Genomic DNA, 15,949 nt, shown 5'->3' on the forward strand with positions numbered 1-15,949 from the left:
GGTATGTCCAACAAAAACAGTATTCAAACACCATGAAGCATCCAACAGGTCCCAACCATCCCACCCTAAAGTTCAGGAAAGCATCCCAATCTTCAGTGTTTTGCAGAAAGTTATTAGGGTGAGAACTACATGGATTAAAAATGGCAGGAGAGAGGTCCTATGACAGATTAAGAATATCAGTTATTGTTTTTTTCTAGAGTTTACGCCATTATCTACACTGATTCTTGATTCCATTTTCTAAGGCTAAGGATCACAAGATATTTTGACCACTGGTTTAACCAAAGAACAAGAAAAGAGATAATGGATGGAAGTTTGTCAAGGAGAGGTCCAGCCTAAAAATAAGGATAAATTTTCTGGCAAGAATAGCTTGCTTCTCTGGGTGCTCCATCACTGGAAGCTTTCAAAAATAGACTGGACAATCATTTGACTGGGATGGTTTAAGATTTCCTCACTTGAGCAGAGGGTTGGTGTAGAAGATTCCAGAGGTCTCTTTCATTCCTATGATTTTTTGGTCTATTATCAAGAATCCATTATCTTTTGTAAATATAAATCGAGAATTATTATAGAGAGAGATTAAATGGTAGACAGTTTTTGCAGTAAACTATTACAATATACTGACACATTTAGAATAGAACAGAACAGAGCAGAACAGAACAGAACAGAATAGAATATTCTTTATTGGCCAAGTGTGATTGGATACACAAGGAATTCGTCTCTGGTGCATACTTAGCGTACATACAAACAACAAAGTAAGGCAAGGTAATCATAAGATACCAATAATAGAAGGTAGTAGGAAAGATGAGAAGGATAAGAGTAATACAAGCCTACTACATGGGTAAATATCCTTAGACATAAGACAGTACTGTGAGAATTAGATGTTCAGCTGATTAATGGCATGAGGGGGGAAAACTGTCTCTGTATCTAGTTGTTTTGGCATGCACTGCTCTTTGGCATGCGTCCAAAGGGGAGGAATTGAAACAGTTTATGCCCTGGATGTGAGAGGTCAGTAGCTATTTTCTCAACCCTTTTCCTGGCTTGTGCAGTATTCAGGTCCTCAATGGAAGGTAGGCAATAATTTTTTTCTGCAGTCCTAACAATTTATTGGATAGATAGTACCTCTCCTGTTTGGTTTCTGTACCAAACCAGACAGTTATAGACATGCAAATGGCAGATTCAATATTTCCTCTGTAGAACTGTATCAGCACTGTATTTTGGGCAGTCTGAGCTTTCTGTGAAAGCTGACATCGTCTGATGTCATGCCTTTTTTAAGGATCGTTCTAATATTAGGTTCTGCCTAGCAGTTCAAAAATGCAAGTAGAAAAATAGGAACCATCTTTGGTGGGAAGGTAGCAGCGTTCTGTGCACCTTTGGCATTTAGTCATGCCGGCCACATGATCACAGATATGTCTTCAGACAGCGCTGGCTCTTTGGATTTGAAACAGAGATGAGCACTGCCCCTAGAGTCAGGAACAACTAGCATGCATGTGCGAGGGGAACCTTTATCTTTTTAATATTAGATGTCCATTTCAAGCCTTGGGAGATTGTAGATTCCAGAAATGTGGAAATCTCTACTGTTGATATCATTTGTCTAATATTCTAAGATGTGGTAGAATACAAGGGCTCTCCTAAAGTCCACTAACATCTCTACAGTTTGAAGTGTGTTCTGCTCCAAAATTTTCTGGCTTCGCTACACAGCCTGTTGTTCAACCTCCCATCTGTGTGCAGACTCATTGTTGTCTCGACCAATGACTACTGTATCATCAGCAAACTTCAGTACTTTAACAGAGGGATTCTTCAGTCATTGGTATACAGAGAAAAGAGTAATGGAGAGAGTACGCAACTGTGGGTTTTATGTGTTTACAGTTTTAAGTGTGTTCAGCTCCAGATTGCTCTGGCTGTACCATAGAACTAATTTAACCTTCCATTTGTATGCAGACTCATAACATCTCAAATGAGACCAATTACTATTGTATCATATGCAAACTTCAGTACTTTAACAAATAAGATTCAGTCATTGGTATAGAGAGAAAGCAATGTCAAACAGAGATCTAACCCGAAACAAGCAGAAATTTCCTGACAGAGACAACAACTTACCTCCCAGAATTATAAGTGCTCCATCATTAGGGTGACCAGATGTCCCACATCTGGCGGGACAAGCACGCATTTTCATAATTTTTCCCGCGTCCCGGGCCGTTCTTGAAAAACCCCGCTTTATTTTGGCACTCGCAGCTCGCTCGCTCCCCCGCCCATCAGCTGCTAGCTCGCTCGCTCATTCCATTCTACACTAAAAATCTAAGCCAGCCCAGCCTGCCTCTCACTGATTGGCCTGGACTCCAGCCAATCAGTGAGCTGGCTGGGATGGAAAACTTTAAACATACGGCGTGCTTAAAATTTTCCATCCCAGCCAGCTCACTGATTGGCTGGAGTCCGCTTAGCTTAGCACGCTCCATTTCATTTCGTCTTTTGCTTGCTGCTTAACTGGTGAGTAACATTACCGGTGGGAATCGGGAGGCGCTGGGGGGAGGAGACGGCCCTCCTCTCCTTCTCCCCCTTTGCGGAGTTTCCCTGTGTCCCCCAGGTCACGCCCATCCCCTCTCAAAAGGATTTGTCCCACTTCCTCCTCCTCTCCTCGCCTCCGTGGAAAGGTGCTCTGGGGCTGGGATTCAAGGCGCGCTTAACTAGGCGAGGAACTTGTGCGGACCCGCCGGGGCGTGGGAACTGAGGAAAAGAATAGACAGGGGGGCGTGTGGAGAAGAAGAAGCATGCCGAGTTCTAAGACACTGGCTATCTGGGGCTGCTGTAAGCAGGTGCTGGGCTTCAGGGGAGGGGGGATGTGCAAAGCCCCCTCCTCTAATGCTTCCAGCTCTTCTAAAGAAGGGGGTCGGGGGGGGCTTGTGCAGACCCCTCCCCCCTATTCCCGCATCTTCTTGCAGGAACCCCCAATCGCCAGGGGCATCGGACTCCAAATCCCATCGCAGGAATCCCCACTCGCCAAGATCGTAGGACTCCAAGTCCCATCCCATCTGCTTCTAGATCTCCCTTGCAAGCTTCAGCAGCCCCGATGACTGCTCGGCACGCTTCTTCTTCTCCACATGCCCCCCTCTATTCTTTTCCTCAGTTCCCATGCCCCAGTGGGTCCGCACAAGTTCCTCGCCTAGTTAAGCGTGCCTTGGATCCCAGCCCCAGGGCACCTTTCCACGGTTGGCCAAGCTCCTGCTCTCCCCGCAAAAGGTAGCCTCGCCGCCGCCTCTCTCTATTCCCTTTGCCCGCTGTCGGTTAAGAACAAAGCCCACGGTGGGGAAGCTGCTTGTTTGTGTGCCTGGGATTCTTTGGGGGGGTGTAATTGTCTCCAACTGAAGGAGCGGAAGCGGGAGGAACGAAGCTCGGAGAAGCCAGGGAAAAGATGCAAACCCCCCCCAAACTTCCCGCATGGGTTAAAGTAGAGCCTCGGGATGCCTTCATATGGAATCTCCCCCCTTCCTCTCAGCTTTGACCTAGGGAGATCCCAGGCGCTCCCGCCACCCAGCTGGAAAGGAGGAAAATCGCATGGTTGGGGAGAATCAGTGAGCCGGCACATCCTCCGCACCCTTAAAATCCCCATTTCCCCCCCCCACTCCAGGGGTAGGATAGTGCAAAATCCCCATCCCCTCTCCCCTCCAGGGGAAGGATACTATAAAATCCCCATTCCCTCCCCACTCCACAGGTAGGATACTGCAAAATCCCCATTCCCTCTCCCCTCCAGGGGTAAGATACTGCAAAATCCCCATTTCCTCTCCCCTCCAGGGGAAAGATACTATAAAATCCCCATTTCCTCCCCACTCCAGAGGTAGGATACTGCAAAATCCCCATTCCCTCCCCCCTCCAGGGGTAGGATACTGCAAAATCCCCATTTCCTCTCCCCCCCCAGGGGAAGGATACTATAAAATCCCTATTCCCTCCCCACTCCAGGGGTAAGATACTGCAAAATCCCCATTTCCTCTCCTCTCCAGGGGAAGGATACTATAAAATCCCCATTCCCTCCCCACTCCACAGGTAGGATACTGCAAAATCCCCATTCCCTCTCCCCTCCAGGGGTAAGATACTGCAAAATCCCCATTTCCTCTCCCCTCCAGGGGAAAGATACTATAAAATCCCCATTTCCTCCCCACTCCAGAGGTAGGATACTGCAAAATCCCCATTCGCTCCCCCCTCCAGGGGTAGGATACTGCAAAATCCCCATTTCCTCTCCCCCCCCAGGGGAAGGATACTATAAAATCCCTATTCCCTCCCCACTCCAGGGGTAAGATACTGCAAAATCCCCATTTCCTCTCCTCTCCAGGGGAAGGATACTATAAAATCCCCATTCCCTCCCCACTCCAGGGGTAGGATACTGCAAAATCCCCATTCCCTCCCCCCGCCACGGGTAGGATACTGCAAAATCCCCATTTCCTCTCCCCTCCAGGGGAAGGATACTATAAAATCCCCATTTCCTCCCCACTCCAGAGGTAGGATACTGCAAAATCCCCATTCCCTCCCCCCTCCAGGGGTAGGATAATGCAAAATCCCCATTACCTCTCCCCACAAGGGGAAGGATACTGCAAAATCCCCATTCCCTCTCCCCTCCAGGGGTAAGATACTGCAAAATCCCCATTTCCTCTCCCCCCCAGGGGAAGGATACTGCAAAATCCCCATTCCCTCTCCCCTCCAGGGGTAAGGTACTGCAAAATCCCCATTTCCTCTCCTCTCCAGGGGAAGGATACTATAAAATCCCCATTCCCTCCCCACTCCAGGGGTAGGATACTGCAAAATCCCCATTCCCTCCCCCCTCCAGGGGTAGGATACTGCAAAATCCCCATTTCCTCTCCCCTCCAGGGGAAGGATACTATAAAATCCCCATTCCCTCGCCACTCCAGGGGTAGGATACTGCAAAATCCCCATTCCCTCCCCACTCCAGGGGTAGGATACTGCAAAATCCCCATTCCCTCCCCACTCCAGGGGTAGGATACTGCAAAATCCCCATTCCCTCTCCCCTCCAGGGGTAAGATACTGCAAAATCCCCATTTCCTCTCCTCTCCAGGGGAAGGATACTATACAATCCCCATTTCCTCCCCACTCCAGAGGTAGGATACTGCAAAATCCCCATTCCCTCCCCCCTCCAGGGGTAGGATACTGCAAAATCCCCATTTCCTCTCCCCCCCAGGGGAAGGATACTGCAAAATCCCCATTCCCTCTCCCCTCCAGGGGTAAGATACTGCAAAATCCCCATTTCCTCTCCCCCCCAGGGGAAGGATACTGCAAAATCCCCATTCCCTCTCCCCTCCAGGGGTAAGATACTGCAAAATCCCCATTTCCTCTCCTCTCCAGGGGAAGGATACTATAAAATCCCCATTCCCTCCCCACTCCAGGGGTAGGATACTGCAAAATCCCCATTTCCCCTCCCCCCCAGGGGAAGGATACTATAAAATCCCCATTCCCTCCCCACTCCACAGGTAGGATACTGCAAAATCCCCATTCCCTCTCCCCTCCAGGGGTAAGATACTGCAAAATCCCCATTTCCTCTCCCCCCCAGGGGAAGGATACTATAAAATCCCTATTCCCTCCCCACTCCAGGGGTAAGATACTGCAAAATCCCCATTTCCTCTCCTCTCCAGGGGAAGGATACTATAAAATCCCCATTCCCTCCCCACTCCAGGGGTAGGATACTGCAAAATCCCCATTCCCTCCCCCCTCCACGGGTAGGATACTGCAAAATCCCCATTTCCTCTCCCCTCCAGGGGAAGGATACTATAAAATCCCCATTTCCTCCCCACTCCAGAGGTAGGATACTGCAAAATCCCCATTCCCTCCCCCCCAGGGGAAGGATACTGCAAAATCCCCATTCCCTCTCCCCTCCAGGGGTAAGATACTGCAAAATCCCCATTTCCTCTCCTCTCCAGGGGAAGGATATTATAAAATCCCCATTCCCTCCCCACTCCAGGGGTAGGATACTGCAAAATCCCCATTCCCTCCCCCCTCCAGGGGTAGGATACTGCAAAATCCCCATTTCCTCTCCCCTCCAGGGGAAGGATACTATAAAATCCCCATTCCCTCCCCACTCCAGGGGTAGGATACTGCAAAATCCCCATTCCCTCCCCACTCCAGGGGTAGGATACTGCAAAATCCCCATTCCCTCCCCACTCCAGGGGTAGGATACTGCAAAATCCCCATTCCCTCCCCCCTCCAGGGGTAGGATACTGCAAAATCCCCATTTCCTCTCCCCTCCAGGGGAAGGATACTATAAAATCCCCATTCCCTCCCCACTCCAGGGGTAGGATACTGCAAAATCCCCATTCCCTCCCCCCTCCAGGGGTAGGATACTGCAAAATCCCCATTTCCTCTCCCCTCCAGGGGAAGGATACTATAAAATCCCCATTCCCTCCCCACTCCAGGGGAAGGATACTATAAAATCCCCATTTCCTCAATGTGACCACTGTCTGTGATCTGGTTTGTGATGGAAGGAGGCAGGAAAGCGTGGGGCACCAGAGAGCTCACCCAGCTGTATTTCTTTCATTAATTTATCCATTTCGGCACAGTCTATAATTTTTCTGTATAATTTTTCCTTATAAAATTTTTATCAACCCCCCCCCCCCCGGTCAAAGGTGTCCCTCTTTACCAATCTGAAAATCTGGTCACCTTATCCATCACTGGAGAAAATATTGGACAACTATTTGTCTGGGATAATATAAAGTCTTTTGCCTTGGACAGTGGGTTGGACTAGAAGACTGCCAATGTTCTCTCCAGTCCCATGATTCTACTCTATTCTACTCTAAAAACATAAGGAAAGATAAGATTGGGGAATAATGACTTTGAATAGCTTTTTTTAAGTGTTTCTAAAACAATACAATACAGTACAATGATCTCCTCTTGCACTGAAACTGGTAAATGTCCATAAAAAGGCACATTACTATATGGCACTTAAATAATTGCAAACCTATATTGTTACCTATTGAGTGTCACTTAGCAATAGGGCCTTTCAAACTGATGCTACCATCATATTTCCCCAAGGCAAATGCATGGAAGAAGATTGCAAAATGTTTCCCCAAATTATCCAATTGAGTGAGAAAATAGTCCCCCAAAAATATGAAGTCACAGAATTTTCTTTTCCTGTGTACAGTGTGTGCCCTGGTCTTCAACAGCAGATCATTTAGATTCTCCAAGAAGATTGTGGCAGAATCAATGTGAGGTAGCAATCATTCAGCAACAAAATTACTGAATCAGAATTGAATCAAGTTAATCTTAAAACAAGGAAGGTAAGTGGTAGACCTTCAAGAATATAGTAAATGCTAAACCCTTTCTTCCAACAAGAGTTCAGATTTGCCCAAACCCTTTGGTTTCTGCTGAGCATCAAAGAAAGGCAGAATCTTCATATGAAATCCTCAGACATAAAGACCAATGCTAATCTTCCCAGACACTTATGCCAAGCACTTAAGCAACTCTGAAATTAGGCTCTTGGGCTGCATTCTGCAGGTGTAGCAGTTAGATATCCTGGTGCTCTCTTAATTAGCACTACTAAATTGATATCTTGTGCATCTCGTACAGCAATGCTGCCCTTGTATAAATTTAACATTAAGAGCAATTTCATTCCTCAAAAGCAGCTTGAAAACTAATCAGTAATCATTTACTTCTCTGATCTGATAAAGCAAATTTGACTCAGGCTGAGCAGCCTGAATTAATGAAATCCATCATCTCTCTGTGTGTATCTTTCTCACTCTCTCATCATCATCATTTTAATTAGTGTATTTATTATTGAGCCAAAGATCACTAGAGATGTAGGTTCAGCCACTAGATACTGTTTTTCCAGTGGGCCAAATTGTCTCCAAAGGGATTTGGAATTCTAATACTGAGAATAATAGCTTTCTGTTATCCTCAATATTTATAAAACTGGGATAATAATCAAAAGAAAGGAGAAGAACTAGGTTGCCTAGTTGCAAGCAAGAGGATCCTTTTCTAGCTTTTCTGTCTGTAATGGATTTAGAATAGGTGTAGAAAGCCTAGAATTTATATTGATGAGTAGTATTTAAATTAGCCAGATTTACCATTTTGATTTTACCTAGGATTCTTTGAATATAATTTGAACTGATTTCAATAAACCTAGAGAGAGTTTGAGAAATATTCCATGGATGAGAAATCTCAGAGAAAAAACCCGAGAAACTTGGAAATCTTTGAAAAGTGTGATAAAAGCCCAGTCTAGCACAAGTCCAAAAAAGAAGAAAAATAAGAGATCTCAAAGATACAAGCATAATTGCACAAAGAACTGTCTGATAAACTGAAAGACAAAAGTGATAAATCTAAAAAGTAGAAAGAGGGGCACATAACTAAGGCAGAATATCAACAAATAGCTCAAACATGTGAAAGAAGGAAGGAAGAATTCTGTTCAAAACCAGTGGAAGCTATAAAGCCAAATAAATAGCATACCAGTACATCTGCATTTTTGCACCCATGTGCTGCTCCTTATAACTCTGGCTATGATGTACTTTGTTTTTTGTTATAGCAACAGTAGGAAAGTGAAGTATTGGCAGACGTAATCCCCCACTGATGGACAGTTTGTAGACTTCTTAAAGTCAATTCCTCCCCCTGCCTCCTGACATTTTGTAATCTTTGAGCTTTTGGGGTCATGAAAGCTGATCAACCTTCCACAGCGTGTTTGTGTACAATAACACTGCTTCAATTTGTCAGTGTTTAACCATGTTACACAATGCATAACACTCAAAATACGTATTTTAGAGAAAAGTGTTAGCTGGCATCAGTTTTCCAAATGGCTATAAATTTAATGCATATTATACTCCCATTGGTAAACAGATGCCTATGTTGATACTTGGAACAAATCTATTTTCCAACTGCAGTTTAATAGATTGGTTGAAATACATTATAGGCCTCGAGTGTCAAACTTGTGGCCCATGGGTCGGATGTGTCACATGCAGGCCATGCCCACCTCAGCTCAAAAAAAGAGAAAAAAATCACGAAATGTCATGTAAAGGCAACGTGATGCAGTGAATTTGACATCCGTGTTTTAGGCAGACTCAAATATTTATACACATCAAATTGTACAAACACATTTGTAATGCTTCATAGATTTTATTTACCGAATAATTATTCAGATTTCTTGTGTTTAAGGCTTTTGCAGTGTCTGCTTCTATATTTGGAGGATACCACTTATATGAGCACAAAAGTATATCGCATTAAGCATAAGAAGTTGATCTTGTTTTTTAAATCTTCATTTGCTTAAATTTTTAACTTTAAAAGGGAACAGCATGTCTAGAAACCTGTTCCTAGAATAGTCAAGCTTGCTGTAAGCTTTGACAATATGTTTCTGAAAATTGGAATGAACTGGAAAGCAATAAATAACAGACTACAAAGAATACTATGTTATGAAAAAATGATATTAAATTATCTCATTGAAAAACTGGTTCAATTTAAGCCATACTGATCTATCAGTGGACACTTGATTGAGGAGAAATTGAATATGCCATAACTAAATTATATATAGTTAGTTACAGAATAGAGTTGGAAGGGACCTTGGGGATCTTCTAATCCAATCCCATGCTCAATCAGAAGACTCTATACCATTTCAGACAGGCAGTTATCCAGTTTGTTCTTTAAAATCTCCACCATTTCTGCAGGCAAGCTGTTCCACTGGCTAATTGCTCTCACTATTAGGAAGTTTCTCCTTGATTCTAGGTTGCTTCTCTCCTTGATTTGTTATCATTCATTATTTCTAGTCTTGCCTTCTGGTGCTATGGAAAATAAGTTGATCCCCTCTTTTTTGTGGCAGCCCCTCAAATACTGGAATCCTATTATCATATTACCCCTAATCCTTCCTTTCTGTAGACTAGCCATATCCAATCCCTGCAACCATTCTTCATATATTTTAGTTTCCAAGCCTTTAATTGTCTTAGTTGATATTCTCTGCACTTTTTCTAAAGTCTCAATCTTTTTTTGTAATCTGGTGACCAAAACTGAATGCTGTATTCCAGATGTGGTTTTATTAATATTTTATAAAGTAGTACTAATACTTTCTGTGATCTTGACTCTGTGCCTCTGTTATGCAACCAAGGATTGCATTAGTTTTTTTGACTGCTGTTGTACACTGCTGAATCATATTTTAGTGATTGTCCGCTAAGATTCCAAGATCCCTCTCACAGTTACTGTTTTTGAGCATATTTCACCTAATTCATTATTTGTACTTTTGGTTTTTCCTGCCTAAGTGTAAAATCTTGCTTTTCTATACATTACATTTCATTTCATTGGATAGGGCCCATTGCTCAAGTCTGTCAAGAACCTTTTGGATCTTTAACTTATCGTCTGGAATTTTGGCTATTCCTGCCAGCTTAGTGTCATCTGCAAATTTAATGAGTTCCCCCTCTATTTCCTCACCTGTCATTTATGAAGATATCGAAGAATATTGGGACAAAGACCTTGTGGTATTCTACTGCTAACTTCCTCCAAGTAGACATAGTACCAATCAATCAATCAATCAATCAATCAATCAGAATGGATTTTACAAATCCATTTGGTGGTGATGCTTTTTATCCCACCTTTTTCTAGCTTGCCAAGGTGGTGGTGTGGTAGCAGGCCCAGTGGCAGGGCAGCAAGTGTTGGGGCAACAGGCAGTGGCAGGGCATCCTCAGCAAACTGCTTGACAAACAGGGCAGGCAGTGATGGGATTAGTGGCAGGCCCAGTGGCAGGGCAGCAAGTGTTGGGGCAAGCCCAGTGGCAGGGCAGCAAGTGTTGGGGCAAGCCCAGTGGCAGGGCAGCAAGTGTTGGGGCAAGCCCAGTGGCAGGGCAGCAAGTGTTGGGGCAACAGGCAGTGGCAGGGCATCCTCAGCAAACTGCTTGACAAACAGGGCAGGCAGTGATGGGATTAGCTGATTTTCCTCACTTTAACAAACGGTTCAGCCAAACTATTTGAATCACACCTCTCCGATTGGCAGTTGGATCATCTTCCCAGAATACCACCAATCAGCTGCCTGTTGCCACTGCTGCTGCCGCACCAACTCCCTCCCCCCTCCCTCGGGGTATTGCTGATGCAACATTTGATGTACATGATGCACCCAAATTTTCAACCTCTTTTAGGGGGGAAGTGCATCTTATACTCTGAAAAATGCAGTACATCTTCTACTTCCATCCTCTACTTTTTGGATGACAAAGTTGTCAGCTAGGTTTGGATCTCCCACTTGATGCATAGTTTGTCTTTCAGTTGACGTCAGGATAGTTAAAATCTCATTACTACTGTGGTGTATTTGCTACTTAAAGATAAAGGTAAAGATTCCCCTCGCACATTTGTGCTAGTTATTCCCGACTCTAGGGGGCAGTGCTCATCTCCATTTCAAAGCTGAAGAGGCACGCTAGTCCTTGTACTGTCACCCTCGCTACCCCTAGTTCCCTGTTTCCAGCCATGATGGTTCACAATGTTGCTGGTGAACTTTTGGGTTCTGTTGTGGTTATAAATTGAGGACTCCCTGTGTTTTCCAGAAAAGAGAGAAGGATGTCCAGGATTATTTCAATTATCTCTTCTGCATCTTTCGTGTGTTAGAGTGGTGCTTTTGAATTCAGCACTGGTTGAACATGGTAGAATTACGAGATATGTTTGAAAATTATTTCTTCTATCATTTTCTTTTTTTGTAAGTTTTTTATGAATTTCATTTTCATAACAAATAACCACATGTATACTATTACATAACCAACATTATATTATATTGTTAAATGTTTACATCGATTCATCTTACCATCAATCCCAAAAAAAGATTATTGGCTCTTCTGCTTTCCATGTGCCGCATTCATACCCTATCCATCTCTTTCTTCTCCTTCTCTCCTCCTCCTCTCTACCTCCTTTCTTCCCTCTGTCATCTTTCTCTTCTCTACTTCCCTTTCCTCTCTCCTTCTCCTCTCTCCCCTTTCCACTCCTTCTTTCTCTTTTCCTCTTCCCTCTCCCTGCCCTCTCTCCTAGCCCTCTCTTCTTCCCTTACATTTCTCCTCTACTCCGCACTCTTCATCTTATTTACTTGATGTATTTCAGCCTCTGAGCAAGCTCCATTTTATGTTGATGGTATTTATACTTCCATTTCAATATATATCTTCAATTTTAACATCCTCCTCCTTCTTTTTTGAAAGAAAAAAGAAAAGTGTGTATACACAATCACACACACACACACACACACACACACACACACACACACACAATATTTTTAAACACCCCCACACAAAAGCCTATTTTTGGCCAGATGTAGACCTGGTTATGATTCCCAGCTATTATCATCATTATATTTATATAATTATACATCAATGCACCCCCCAAATTTGTAGTTCTGTCTCTATAATCTCAATACCGAGTGGCTATTGATGCTGCCTCCCAAGGATAGTCCAGATATTCCATCTCTTATCCTGGGGGTGAAATTATACACCCCTCAGAGAGGGTCCGCAACCTGGGTGTCCTCCTGGACCCGCAGCTGACGTTAGAACACCATCTGTCAGCTGTGACCAGGGGGGCTTTTGCCCAGGTTCGCCTGGTGCACCAGCTGCGGCCCTACCTGGACCGGGAGGCACTTTGAATGGTCACTCATGCCCTCATCACCTCAAGACTGGATTACTGTAATGCACTCTACATGGGGCTGCCCCTGAAGAGTGTTTGAAGACTACAGTTGGTCCAGAGTGCAGCCGCGCGAGCGATACTGGGTGTACCTAGATTCACCCATGTTGCACCCATCCTCTGCGAGCTGCACTGACTCCCTATTGGTCTCCGAACTCGCTTCAAGGTGCTAGTCATTACTTTTAAAGCCCTACATGGTTTAGGACCTGGCTACCTGAGAGACCCCTCCTGCCACATACCTCCCAACGACCAACAAGATCACACAGGTTAGGCCTCCTCCAGGTGCCGTCGGCTGGACAATGCTGGATGGCGGCCCCTTGGTGGAGGGCCTTCTCCGTAGCTGCGCTGGCCCTGTGGAATGATCTACCCATAGAGATCCGGACCCTTACCACTCTCCCGGCCTTCCGAAAAGCCACCAAAACCTGGCTGTTCCGGCAGGCCTGGGGCTGTTGATTAATGTCCAGCCCCACCTAGACAGCATGGATGGTATGTAATTTTAATAACTGTATTTTTATTCTTAAATTTTTATATGGTTTTTTTTATCTTGTTTCTGTAAGCCACCCAGAGTCCTACGGGATTGGGCGGCATACAAATTTTATTAAATTTCAATTTCAATAATTTTCCAGAATATTTCATGTTCTCCCTCCATTTTTTCATGTCTTGACTTATCCTTGTCTTTAAATAACAATCCTTAATGTTCAATGTTCATTACAATTCCATTAATCTACTGTGTAGAATAACAAGCAGTCCACACCTCACTTTGTTCATCATCTTAAGAGTTCTATATGTGTCCATATTTCATATATTTTAACCTATAGTTAATTGTCCTTCCATTGTCATATTCAATCAGTTAACAATTCAGTTTATTTATTATATATAAAAGTGAATCACATACCCTTACTCTGTATTCTCCACATAATCATTTCAGATTTGTTCATATTTCATATATTTTAACTTTTATTTAATTATCTTTCCATTATCATATTCACTCAGTTAGCAACTCGGTTTAATTATCATATATAGGAGTAAACCACATCTCAGCTTTATATTTCCCATATAACAATTTCTAATTATCTGATTTTCCTAGTAAGTCTTTTGTCCCACTTCTCTATTCCTGTCTTCTCCTTTTCTTGTTTTGACATGTCCACCCTCTTCAATTTCCCCCAAGCCACTGTCAACTCCAGTGAAATCCTTTGTATTTCCCTTTGTTGGGGTGTAACCACCCTCTTCAGTTTTCCCTATGCCACTGTCAAACTCAGTGAGATATTTTGTTTGCTTTTTATTTCCTTTTGTTGTGACACATTCCCCCTTTTCAATTTTCCCTCTACCACTGTCAAACCCAATGAAGTTTTTTGTCTGTTTTTTTTTTATTTTCCACCATTTCTACCACTTCTTTATCCCCCCTCTTCTTTCTTCATTTCCTCGATATCTAACTTCAAAATTCTATTTGGCTTGCTTTTAATGATTTATGCATATTTTTTTATATTCCTCAATATCTAACTTCAAAATTCTATTTGACTTGCTTTTAATAATTTATGCATATTTTTTATAATTTCACATTGTTCGAGTTCCCACCTTTCCATAATGCCCAGTTCCAAAATTACAGTTAGTTATACAGTTCTTATTTCAGAGTTCTGGTCCACCTTAAATTTAGCTAGTTGAGCTAATGTGGAGAGAAAGAAGAGAGGAGGATAACCCAGCTCTTGATTACCCAGCTTGTGTTTGAATGGGTTTGTCACTTCTCTGCTTTCTCCTTTCTGTCTCCAAGTTGTTTAAAGCAAGTAGTTCTTTTTGGGCTAGTAAGCTAACCCTCCATTTTTCTCCTTTCTTTCTTTTTGCCAAAATCCCAATCTGTCTATCGATATTATTTATACTCTAAAGGTTCTTTGCCTTTTCCAAATTCTGATTTATGTCTGTGGGTTAATTAAATCTTCTTACCAGGCATTTCATTCTGTCTCCTACACGCTCCTGCTCGGATGCTTTGGCGAGAAGCCAGCAGCTTCTTGTGTTGTCATGCTGCCCCCCCCCCCAATGCCGATTCAAAGGACAAATCTCCAACTTACGAGATACCTGTTGCACTCCCTCTGGGTCTGATGAGAGGCTGCCCCTTCTTCACCCCCCCCCCCAGGGATGTTCTGATCCAAATGGATCTCTGCATTGGTTTGTCAGACAGAGTTCATGTGAGGCTCTTCGGAGCCCACACCTCCCCTGTCTGTCTTGCTGAGGAACTTCTGGTCGAATCCTATCATTTTCTTGTTTGTTTTTTCCACCACTTTGTTGTTTTTTGAATCTTGAATCCAAAAACATAGACCACAATTCTGTAACTCAGGCCTGCAAACCATGGGAGTGTTTGCTGAATATTTGTAAGAGTTATATTCCCCATCTATACAAAATCTCTTTTTTTTTACATTCTTCTACTCTCCAAAAGTCTAGAATAAGGGATCAAGATTTTCCCATTGAGATCAGATGCCAGACTGACCACCCAAAGCTCTTTTTTGCCACTTATACATCTCTTTTCATCCCTCCTTCCATCCCTCTCTCTCCCTCTGTCTCTCTCTCAAAATACCATTGAAACATAAAGTGGGATTGGGTTTGGCTCATGTTTCATAGTACCCTCATGTTTCTTAAACTTTAATTTTTAATAAAGTAGCCAAACAGGAGGAAGGAAGGAAGGAAGGAAGGAAGGAAGGAAGGAAGGAAGGAAGGAAGGAAGGAAGGAAGGAAGGAAGGAAAAATAGTTTATTGAATTGTTTGAATAAATGTTATTGCTTCTGCTATAGAAAGATAGCTATAAATTCACCAAAGAGAGCTTTGAAAATAACAGTTGTTTGTATATTAGGTTGTTTTACCAGACCTTATCAAAGATACTTTAAAACTTTTTTTTCTGAAATAGGATAATGGCAAAACATGCTAGAATTCTGAAGAAGTGTCCTTAAAATGTGTATACTGCTCCTTTTACATTATCTTTGCTTAGCATTTACCTTCACATTTTAACATCTCTTTTCAACCTTTCTAAAACATAGCAAATGAAGATGAGAGGCCCCAGCTAATTTCATATATTTGCATTATGCATCTATTGTGGATAAATTTAAGAACGTGCAAATTGAAAGCCTTCAGGAAGGGTAAACATCATAAGCTGAGTTCATAAAACGTAGAGATGCTAATTTATTTTAACAAAATGGGGACTTTTTAAAATGTCTCATTACTCATCAAGATATTAAACCAGGATGTAATCCGCAGGTAAAATGGTTTATGATGAGAGGAAAGAAAATAGAAATATACCAATCCATTGCAATATAATCTATGAAGCTGTGAATTACTTTTTCCAATGTTTTTAAAAGCAG

General features: G+C 43.1%; 1 protein-coding gene across 1 annotated transcript in view; it reads left to right on the plus strand.

The window, feature by feature from the left end:
- The window catches only part of CNTNAP2 (contactin associated protein 2), an 885,336-nt gene that overhangs the window by 821,541 nt on the left and 47,846 nt on the right, over positions 1-15,949 (plus strand). The window lies entirely within an intron of this gene.

The sequence above is a fragment of the Thamnophis sirtalis genome, unplaced genomic scaffold (genome assembly GCF_051295495.1).
Source record: "Thamnophis sirtalis isolate CommonGarterSnake01/CBP01778 unplaced genomic scaffold, rThaSir2_p1.2 scaffold_4, whole genome shotgun sequence".
In the NCBI taxonomy this organism is placed as follows: Eukaryota; Metazoa; Chordata; class Lepidosauria; order Squamata; family Natricidae; genus Thamnophis; species Thamnophis sirtalis.